Raw genomic sequence first — 9,132 nt, forward strand, 5'->3', positions numbered from 1 at the left:
CTTTAGAATTCAAAATGATTTTGGAATGGAATTTACCACTGCCCTGCACTCCATTCATTGCAAGGAACTTTACTGTAACTGCATGTCACACTTGCATAAATAACCTTCAGAGGGAAAAAAAAAAAAGAAAGAAAGATTAAAGGACTGGCCTAGAAAAAGGAATAAAACTCCAGTGCAGGCTACCACTGCTGGTACTATTCCAACAGCAGGGTGATTCTGTAACAGGAGGCTGAAGCTGCTGCAGCAAGTGGAGGTAAAAGAGTCCAAAAGTATTTGATGTTTGTAATATTCTTCCTGTGCAAGCATTAACTGTAGCATATTTTCAGGCAACAATATGTTATGTTTTTTGTTTTGTTTACTTAGCTGCTTCCCAGGCATATTCCTGACAAACTAGGTTTTCTTAATAAACTTAGGATGGCAAGGTCCCTGCACTGGCAACACATGGTCTGAGGAGCTGCTGAAGGAACTGGTTATTCCTCTGGACAAGCAAAGTGCAAGAGACTGTGAGTGTTGAGGTATTGTTCTGCTTCAGAGCCAGAAAGCTTTGGTTCATCTGCTGACCTCTCTTGCAGCTCTTTTGCTTGCAAATTGTATCTGCTAGCTAAGCAGCTCAGGTACAGCGTATTGCTTAAATTTTATTCCTGAGAATGGAGTAAAATCTGTGGTAGTAAAGCAATCAGTGACCTCAATCATGTCTATACTCCCCTCTTAATCCATCTGATGTAGGCTTCATGCCTGGCTATATTAAGGTACACATGCCTAGTACAGAAAGGTTGTAGAAACAATTAAATCTACTTACTGTTTTTTATCTTTTTATAGGCACGAGTTTCCTCATACACCGTTTTAATCAAGGAATGTTTCAGACAGGAGGATGCTCAGCATCAGTGCAGGACAACCAATTAGGCATAACTCTACCATGAATACACTGATGACAAAAGTCTGCAATGCCATTCTTACAGTTCCCCGTTTCATATGTACTGGTCACATGCACACATCAGTGAGAAACACATTCCTGATGTATTTGGACTAATTTTACGTGTGGAGCCATGTCACCTGCTGCATGAACTGACTCTAGTGGTTGTGGTCACCCAGAGTATGGCTTTATTTTGATCCTAGTAAAGGCCATTTTTCATTTTTTATTCAGTAGCATCTTGCACACTTTTTTTTTTTAAACTTTATTGTGGATCAGCCTCAAGCAAGACAACCTACAGGTACTGCACAGTTGAAATATTCTCCAGCTGGTTCTGGGTTAAGAGAGTTTGGGATGGTCTCCAACAAGCTTCTCACTCTTCCTCTGATGTGTGGCCAGCATGCAGCAGAGCGAAGCAGGGCTGTCCCACTCCTGGGCCTGGCTCCTGGACACTGTCCCTGGGTGGTGCTTGTCTGCCAGAAGCTGCTGACTGCACCACAAGCAACTCCTAAGCAGAGATGGCCGTGGTCTTCTCTGTTGCTCATTCAACGAGTGAACCCAAATCAAGATTTTGATGGAAACTGGCCTTCCCCACTGCACCAGCATTCCCTGCAGGTGGTATCAGGGGAGGTTTCTGGTAAGCACAGGCGATGGTGTGGCCCTTCTCTGCACCCTTACCTTGCTTGCAGAGCAAGGAGCTGTGATGGGCTTTGCCTGCCCTCTGGACTGAGTGGAGCCCTGTCTCAAAGCCATGGACAAGAACTTTGTGGATCAGTGGCTGAAGGGACAGTCATAGGTAGAAGGTCACCACTGGAGGAGCACATACACTGAACAGTTCTAGCACTTGAAGCCCAGACTTTCATATTCTTAGGGTTTAGTTTTTAAACTATTCTCCAGCTCCTCTACTGCTGCAGTAGCCAGAAAAAGCCATGTTGTTTGTGCCATGGCCTTCCGTGGCTGCTGGGCCACCTGGCAGTGCCCAGAGAGAAGCTCAGTTCCCAGGTCTGGGCCAGGACTTTCAGGTTCTTTGCTCTCTAAGTTCCTGCTCTGCCCTGTGCCAGTCAGACCTAACATAAAGGCAGAAAATGCAAGTGTGATTCTTAGGCTTGCTGGCCTTCTTTCTTGACAACAATCTCATCAACGTCTCGTGTATCTCACTCCCCATTCATGGTGTCTCAACTAAATTCTAAAGTGACTGGAGGATGTGCCACACTATAGAAAGATGCAAGACCTCTGAGGATACTGTTGGAGAGCTGTATTAACCAGAGGATGCAAATACAGACCCTGGAGATACCTCTAGCTGACCAACCCCCTCATATTTTGAAATATTTTCCCCATGCTTTCCTTAAATTTTCTTCATATGCCAAAATCAACCTAAACCTCTGACTCTGTTTTGGTAAGCTGCCTATTAAGTGGGCACTAGTTGTACATAAAGATTTAGCAGTAATCATTTAAAGTAACATGGGAAAGGAAGAGAAAGTGAGGACTAGGTTTGTTTGTTTGTTTGGGTTTTTCCCATGATGCTGGAAAAAGGCATTTAATATTTTGGGGGATATTTGGTTTTTTAAAATGAGATTTTTCTTCCTTCTTATTTTTCATCAAGACTGTATACATTATAAAATAATATTTTATATTATCAATACTTATATCAATGCTTGTAAGATTTTTTTGAGAAATCTTTGGTTTTTTTGTTAAGAGAAGGCAGCTGCTGAGCATCAGAGATTCCTAATACATTTTTTAGCAAAACCAGGTATCAGAATAGATACCACATGTATTCACACACATAAGTGAATTGAAAGAGGGGTGCATGTCTGTACTTTTGGGAGTAGCTTTAGTTCTGGAAATTAGAAGAAAAAGCTTACAGTTAAATTTTTAAGTGTTGCAGCTGTTAGGAAAATAAAGGAATTTTGTCTGAAAATGAGTGTTCTGATTCTAGTTTACTGGGAAGGAGAAGGAGTAATAAATTGTATCATGTTTACAAGCACCTGTACAAAGTGTTGCCATATGTGTAAAACCTCAGGGCATGTGGGGCCACACCACAGTTGGGACACCCATCCTTCCTTCTGTTTTTTTTGGAGGAAGGAAGTGTCTTGTTCCTATCTTGGGACTGGGAGAGGCAGTCTGGGATGGGACCAGTGTTACACCATTGCTATAACATCAGGATTATCTAAATCAGACTTATGTCATGTTTTTTTACTTAAAGACAATGAAATTCCTCATTGGTTTCTTGTCTGTCTTTTTTTCTTGCAATACTACCAGCTATGAAAAAACATTAAAAACAACCATATGCCTGAAAATAATTCATTATGAATTCTGTTAAATTCTCCCAACTGTTTTCATTTTACCGGTCTTAGAACCATGTTTCATTGTGTGTTTGGAGGGAATCAGGCACCACAGAACATGAAACCTGAAAGAGACCCCTACCTTTTATTAGGGTATAAATAATGGTAATAATTTGATGGAGCTCCTTGAATAACACAACAACAGAATGGGGTTTGGTTTACAACATCATACCATGCCTTGTCTGCAGAGCTTGTGCTGCAGATTGCTTTCCTGCAGATTGGCTCCTGCCAGTGAGAAGGTCATAAATCCACCTTAATCACTGGATACGTCTAAACCCCCCAATTTAATCCTCATATAGGGCACCATGTACTTTTTAAGATGCAACTTGTAGAACTTTAAAGAGTGGAAAAATTGTTCTTATTAAGGTGCAGTTGAGGGTGCCATGTGATAATGCAGGGCTGGTCCCAACTGTGTTAATCTGTAAGGGAGCAAACAACAACCCTGTAAAGGGTTCACTCTGCTGAGACACTGGACTGTCCAGGACTCATCTAAAATTCCTTTTGTTTCATAAAATAATGTTCATCTGTTTAAAACATGGCCAGGGGAGGGGGAGAAACAACAACATTTCTTAAAACAAGAAACCAGAAACTTTTGTAAACTGTAATTATTTTTTAAAGAAAGCATTGTTTCTAATCAGCTCCATAGGTTGGATTGTGTGGCACATGGATAGCTGTGGACTTCAAGCACACTTACTCTGTCTCCCTGGTTCTGCTCACAAGGGATTCAAACACAAAATATCACTTGGGGAAAATAAAATGGAAAACCTCATTGGTTGACTAATATTTTGCCCTTTCACTTCCATCACTGTATCTGGCCATCATGACCTTTAGCTAAGGGGATGCATTAGGAGACGTTGCCTTTGCTGGCACAATCAAACAAGCTGCTTTCTAAATCACCTGGCAGACAGCCTTTCCACTGGCAATGTAATGTCTGTGTGCTCATTCCCTTACAGAGGTCCCTAAATCCAACAGAAGGGGACAGGGACATGCAGTGAAGCCATGCACCAGAGATCACTCCAGTGCATCCCCATAGCCAGTGACCACGTGTATTCCCCAGACAACATTTTCAACAGCAGAAGGGCAAATGGCCTTCTGGAGTAATCCTTGTTTGCAGAGATTTGAGTGCAGCTGTCAAGGAAGGGCAGCAGAGCCAGTATTGTTCCACAGAGACTTGTGGCATCATGGCCGTGTTGCAGCCATTTATCATCAGCCTCTGTCATTCCCAAACCAGGGCCTCTCACATGATAACACAGAGCACCACTGCTCCTTTACTGACTTGGTCCCTGGTTAATCAGTTTGTTCAGGTTTTGAATGCTGTATTCAAGCATATTTTTAACAATGAAAAGCTCTCTGTGCAAAAAGAAAGGTCCTACGTATTTGAGTCACATTCTTTTCTCTCCAATCGTTTCAGGTTTTGTGTCACTTGATTTGTACTAGCTGTGGCTCATTATTAGAAGTATTTGTCAGTGTGGGCACTAAGGCACGCACAGCCCTACATGTGAAATTTAATTATGGGCATGGGAATTTCCTGTCCATTCTCTTGAAATATTGTTGCTTAAAACTTGATAGAGTGAAGGTTTTGCAAATTGAAAGAGAGAACCATGAAGGAAGATAGACAGAGGAATAGACAGAGGGGTCCAGAGATGTCTGATGTCTGGGGATTGAAGAAAAAAGCCAGGTTCCCTTAGGAGCAGTGAATGACCTTGGAGCCATAGGAACAGAGAAAAAAGAAGAAACCCTGAAGGCACTGAGGGATACAGGATGGAGCCTGATGACAAACACTGAAGGACGGATCCTTGAATTGGATCAAGAGAGAAAAAAGGGCTTGGAGGGGAGAAAGAAAGAAGGTTAGGGCTGGAGGGAGTCTGCTGTCCAGAGGACCTTTAAATCAGAGATTGTGAGCACAGGATGCACATGCTGATATTACAGTGCAAGGTACTTGGAAAAGCTATGGCATAAAATTGGCATAATTTTGATTTCCTAGATTTGCTCCACCTCTCCTATCTCACTAGAAAGATTTGAGCAAATGCTGAGCCCTGGTCACCAAATTATTACCTGCACAGCTGAGCAGGACAGAAGGACTTTGCCTTCTGCAAATGAAACCATTTGCAGGGAACCCTCCTGCTCATGCAGTGATGCTGTTTGTATCTTTGCTTGAGAAGAGTTTTGCAGTTTTATACAAGATGGACAAATTTTTCTTTACAGGTGGGCAAGTGACATCTGCATTGTTACTCATGTCTCTCTAGAGGCAGGGACTGTATTAAGCATTTAGTAGGTATTCAGGGCCTCTAACTGCAAAATCAAATCATGCTGCAGAACTTTGCTTCATCTTTGAAATCTCATTTAAGTAAAAGAAACCCCTGTAGTTTGTAGTCCCTTTTGCTCAGTTTGAGTTATTATACCATGACTGCTGTTTCTGTCCTAACACCCTGTAACCACCCCCTCCTCCCAGGGGGAAGAGCTCTGACCCTCAGCTCCAGAGGCAGAGCACCAGCCACATACAGGGCACTTGAGCATTATCACACACAAGGACATGGGCAGAGATGGCTTTTTTTGGGGAGAAAGAGATGGTAGCAGGTAGCTCGTTCCTGTTACATCATCACAAACAGCTACAGCATTATAGCAGAGGCTTGCAAAAGCATTGAGGCTCCCTTAATCATTACTTCTTTCTTCCTGCTGTAAATCCACCCCTGGTAGAACTTCAAGAAGGAGTTGAGGAGCTCTGCTAGCTGCAACCTGACAGATAACAGTGGTGTCTTAATCAGCAGAGCCTGAGGCACGGCCACAAACTTCCCAGGTGTTTTCCTCTGCCTACCAGGGTGATGCCTGTCACAGTTGCTCACTGGCTGCTTTTCAGTGATGAACATTCAAGAGATTTCAACCAAGCTTCATGACAGTGCTGTTGTCACTCGTGATGCAGCTACAGAGGGCTGGATGTTGTCTCCATGCTCTTGGGAGGGAAACAGTCAAAACACCAGCAGAGAGCAGAGTTGCTGCCTCGTCTCCCTGAGTCCACAGATGGTATGAAAATAGGGAGATTTCATTTCAGCAGAATGATAATATCAGAAACTTAATTGTGACAGCTGCATTTGCATTAACTATTTCAGTCCCTGAGTGTTTTAGCAACATGTTAAAAACATGAGCCTGTCAGTTCTCTCTGTCATGAGAATGACCTCCAGTTCAGAAGTTAACTTTCAGCTTCCACTCTATTAACTTCTGACGCTGTTTTCAGTTGCCAGTACAGATTGGCATGTTGGAAGCTGAAAATATAGATACATATATTAAATTTAATATTGAGAAAATACAAGTCTTTCCTGTCTTGAATATATTACTTATTTTCCTGGTTAGGATGATAGAAACACTTGTTCCATTGGCTTAGGCTATGGAGAAGACCTGCTAGGTCAGTGTCAGCTCTTTAAGGGTACTCCCTGGAGCACATATGTTCTGTACACAATTGCATGGCCAGAGCTACAGCTGAGGAGCTTTTCAGTACCACCTCCCTAGTCATGATAATTGGATTACTGTATCAACTGTGAATTACTCCATAAGGAATACAAATAACTGATGTTCATTTGGATATGGGGTCAATTTTTTGCACCTTTAGAACTTGAGATGTTGCTGAGTTTCAGCTAAAACACAGAAACTTAAGACATATTTCTTAAAATCAGAGAAAACTTCCTTCAAAGTTGATGATTTTCTATTTGAACAATTACCATGCTTTAAAACTTTTATCAACAATCAAATTTAAGAACTTTTCATAAATCTAAGCATTGTTTTTTGAGAAAGTAGAATGTGGAGCATTTGCAATGGGAGGTGTCAGTACATAGCTGAAGAATGGAAACAAGTTCATACAAAAATACAAAGCTAGACATATACTTGAAAGCTAACAGTCTTACTCAGACTTATTTTAACTTAACACTATCACCATAGTCCCCATTATTGGTGCTGGAGTCATATAGTCTATTGATGTGCAGATAATGTCATAGTCCCAGAGTAATAGCTTTCTCTTTGGAGGGTATTGAAAGAACAATCGTTAGGAAATGAAAACTTCAGAGAAGCCTGAGCCCTGAGATAAAATAATGTAGATACCTTATTTATCCATTATCTCCTTAGAATCCAGAATACAAAGGTATATTTAATACTGATAGCAAGTTATGAGAGCATCACTGTCAATTTAGTTACAGGCTAACAATTCTCACATTTTTAAGAAGAGTGGGAAGGGCACCCCACACAGAGAGAGAAACTGAGAAAGAAGACTCCATAAAACAGGACATCAGTATTAAGTAGAGAAAAGGAGGGAGAAGCAGCTCACTGTAAACTACAGTAGCTAGTAGAGTAGGGATGGGATCAGGGGAGAGAGTAAAGAGACTGGGAAGAATAAAATACTTAACCTTTATTTGCCCAAGGATAATGCTAGGGTAAAATATACAACTGTCAGTGAGATTCTGTCAGATTTACAAGCACCAGATCAAGCTGACTCACTTGCTATCAGCTGTAACTATGTAAAATATGCTGCTACAACTAAATTGGCAAAAGGAAATAAAAAAAGAATGGTTTGCACATAAAGAGCTAAATTTTACATTGATTCACCATATGTCCCTTGCCACCTCAGAGAAATAAAGATCTGAAGAGCATAAATATGCAAAGAATGTTGGCCAGGTTTTGCATTTTTAGTATTTTCTAGTTCTTCCATAAGTACAACAACCTTGCATCAGGTCTGACTGCTGTCAGCTGCATTGGTTGCAGAATTCTACCACAGACAGATAGCAAAATACTGATCATTTATGGGTCCCTTTTTCTTTTTGTTGGAGAGTAGGATTTATAGTGAAACACAAGTCAGCTTGTTGATATTCATCCAATTGGAAGACTGTTTCCAGGGAACATGCTTAACATGTAAGCTTTTGGAGTGGGGACTGTCTTTTGTTCTGTGTTTGTGCCAGGTGGTCTTGGTCTCTAAACAGGGGTTCTGGCTGCACTAATAACAAATAATCTTTAAAGATTATAGTAATTCTTGATTTGGAGGTGACAAAGAGGTGTAGAAAGCAAGCCAGTCATTTATAAAAATCCAGCCTAGGCTGGCTTAGCCTTTTCAGTGCTGTGAGCCAAATGTCAGCTTTGGGGCACCTCTGTAAGCTGATCTCTGGAGGTCCATCAGAGCAGGGTTCTCCTCCAACACAGGTGGGCTGACAGTTTACAGAGTAAGTGTTTGGGCATGTGGAGGTGCTTGGGGAGGTAATATGCCAGCTGACACAGTCCTGGCAGCCAGCTCTGCCTCATGGGCTGCTGCTTTGATCTGGCCTTTTCATCACACTCATGAGAACGGCTCCATTTTTTTTCAAATATGTTGATAAATTTATCATTTTCTCCTGTATTTGCATAACTCATATAATCGCTATGAAGTGACTTGAGAGTTCTCTGTATGTATTCCATAATCCGTGCCTGGGAGTTGTGTCATCTTGATTAGGTGTGATTGTGTAGGGTCTTGCAAGGAAGGTTTTGTTCCTGGTCCTTGGCTGAAGGAGGAAAGAGATCTTAGGGCAGAAGTGTGGATGCCAGCAGCACTGGCTTTCTGCCTGCTCTGCCATGGAAAATGCCACATTTTCAGGTGGAATCTTCTAAAATTAATCACCAGCAGACAAGAATTCAGTACAAACAGGCAGTGGGATATCAATTATGAGGCAGTATGAATGAAATAGGGCTCAGTAATATTCGGTAGGTAATCCCTTATTAGAGAAACACACAAATATGTAGCACTTAACTGTTCGTTTGCTCTTGTGTAAGAATAAGACCATGACTGAGGTACAGTCTGCACATTAGCACACAAAAGACATGCAATAGGGTCAAGTAATACACGCAGGCATATAAATGATATTATGTTGC

Source organism: Passer domesticus, chromosome 1, assembly GCF_036417665.1.
Source record: "Passer domesticus isolate bPasDom1 chromosome 1, bPasDom1.hap1, whole genome shotgun sequence".
NCBI lineage: Eukaryota > Metazoa > Chordata > Aves > Passeriformes > Passeridae > Passer > Passer domesticus.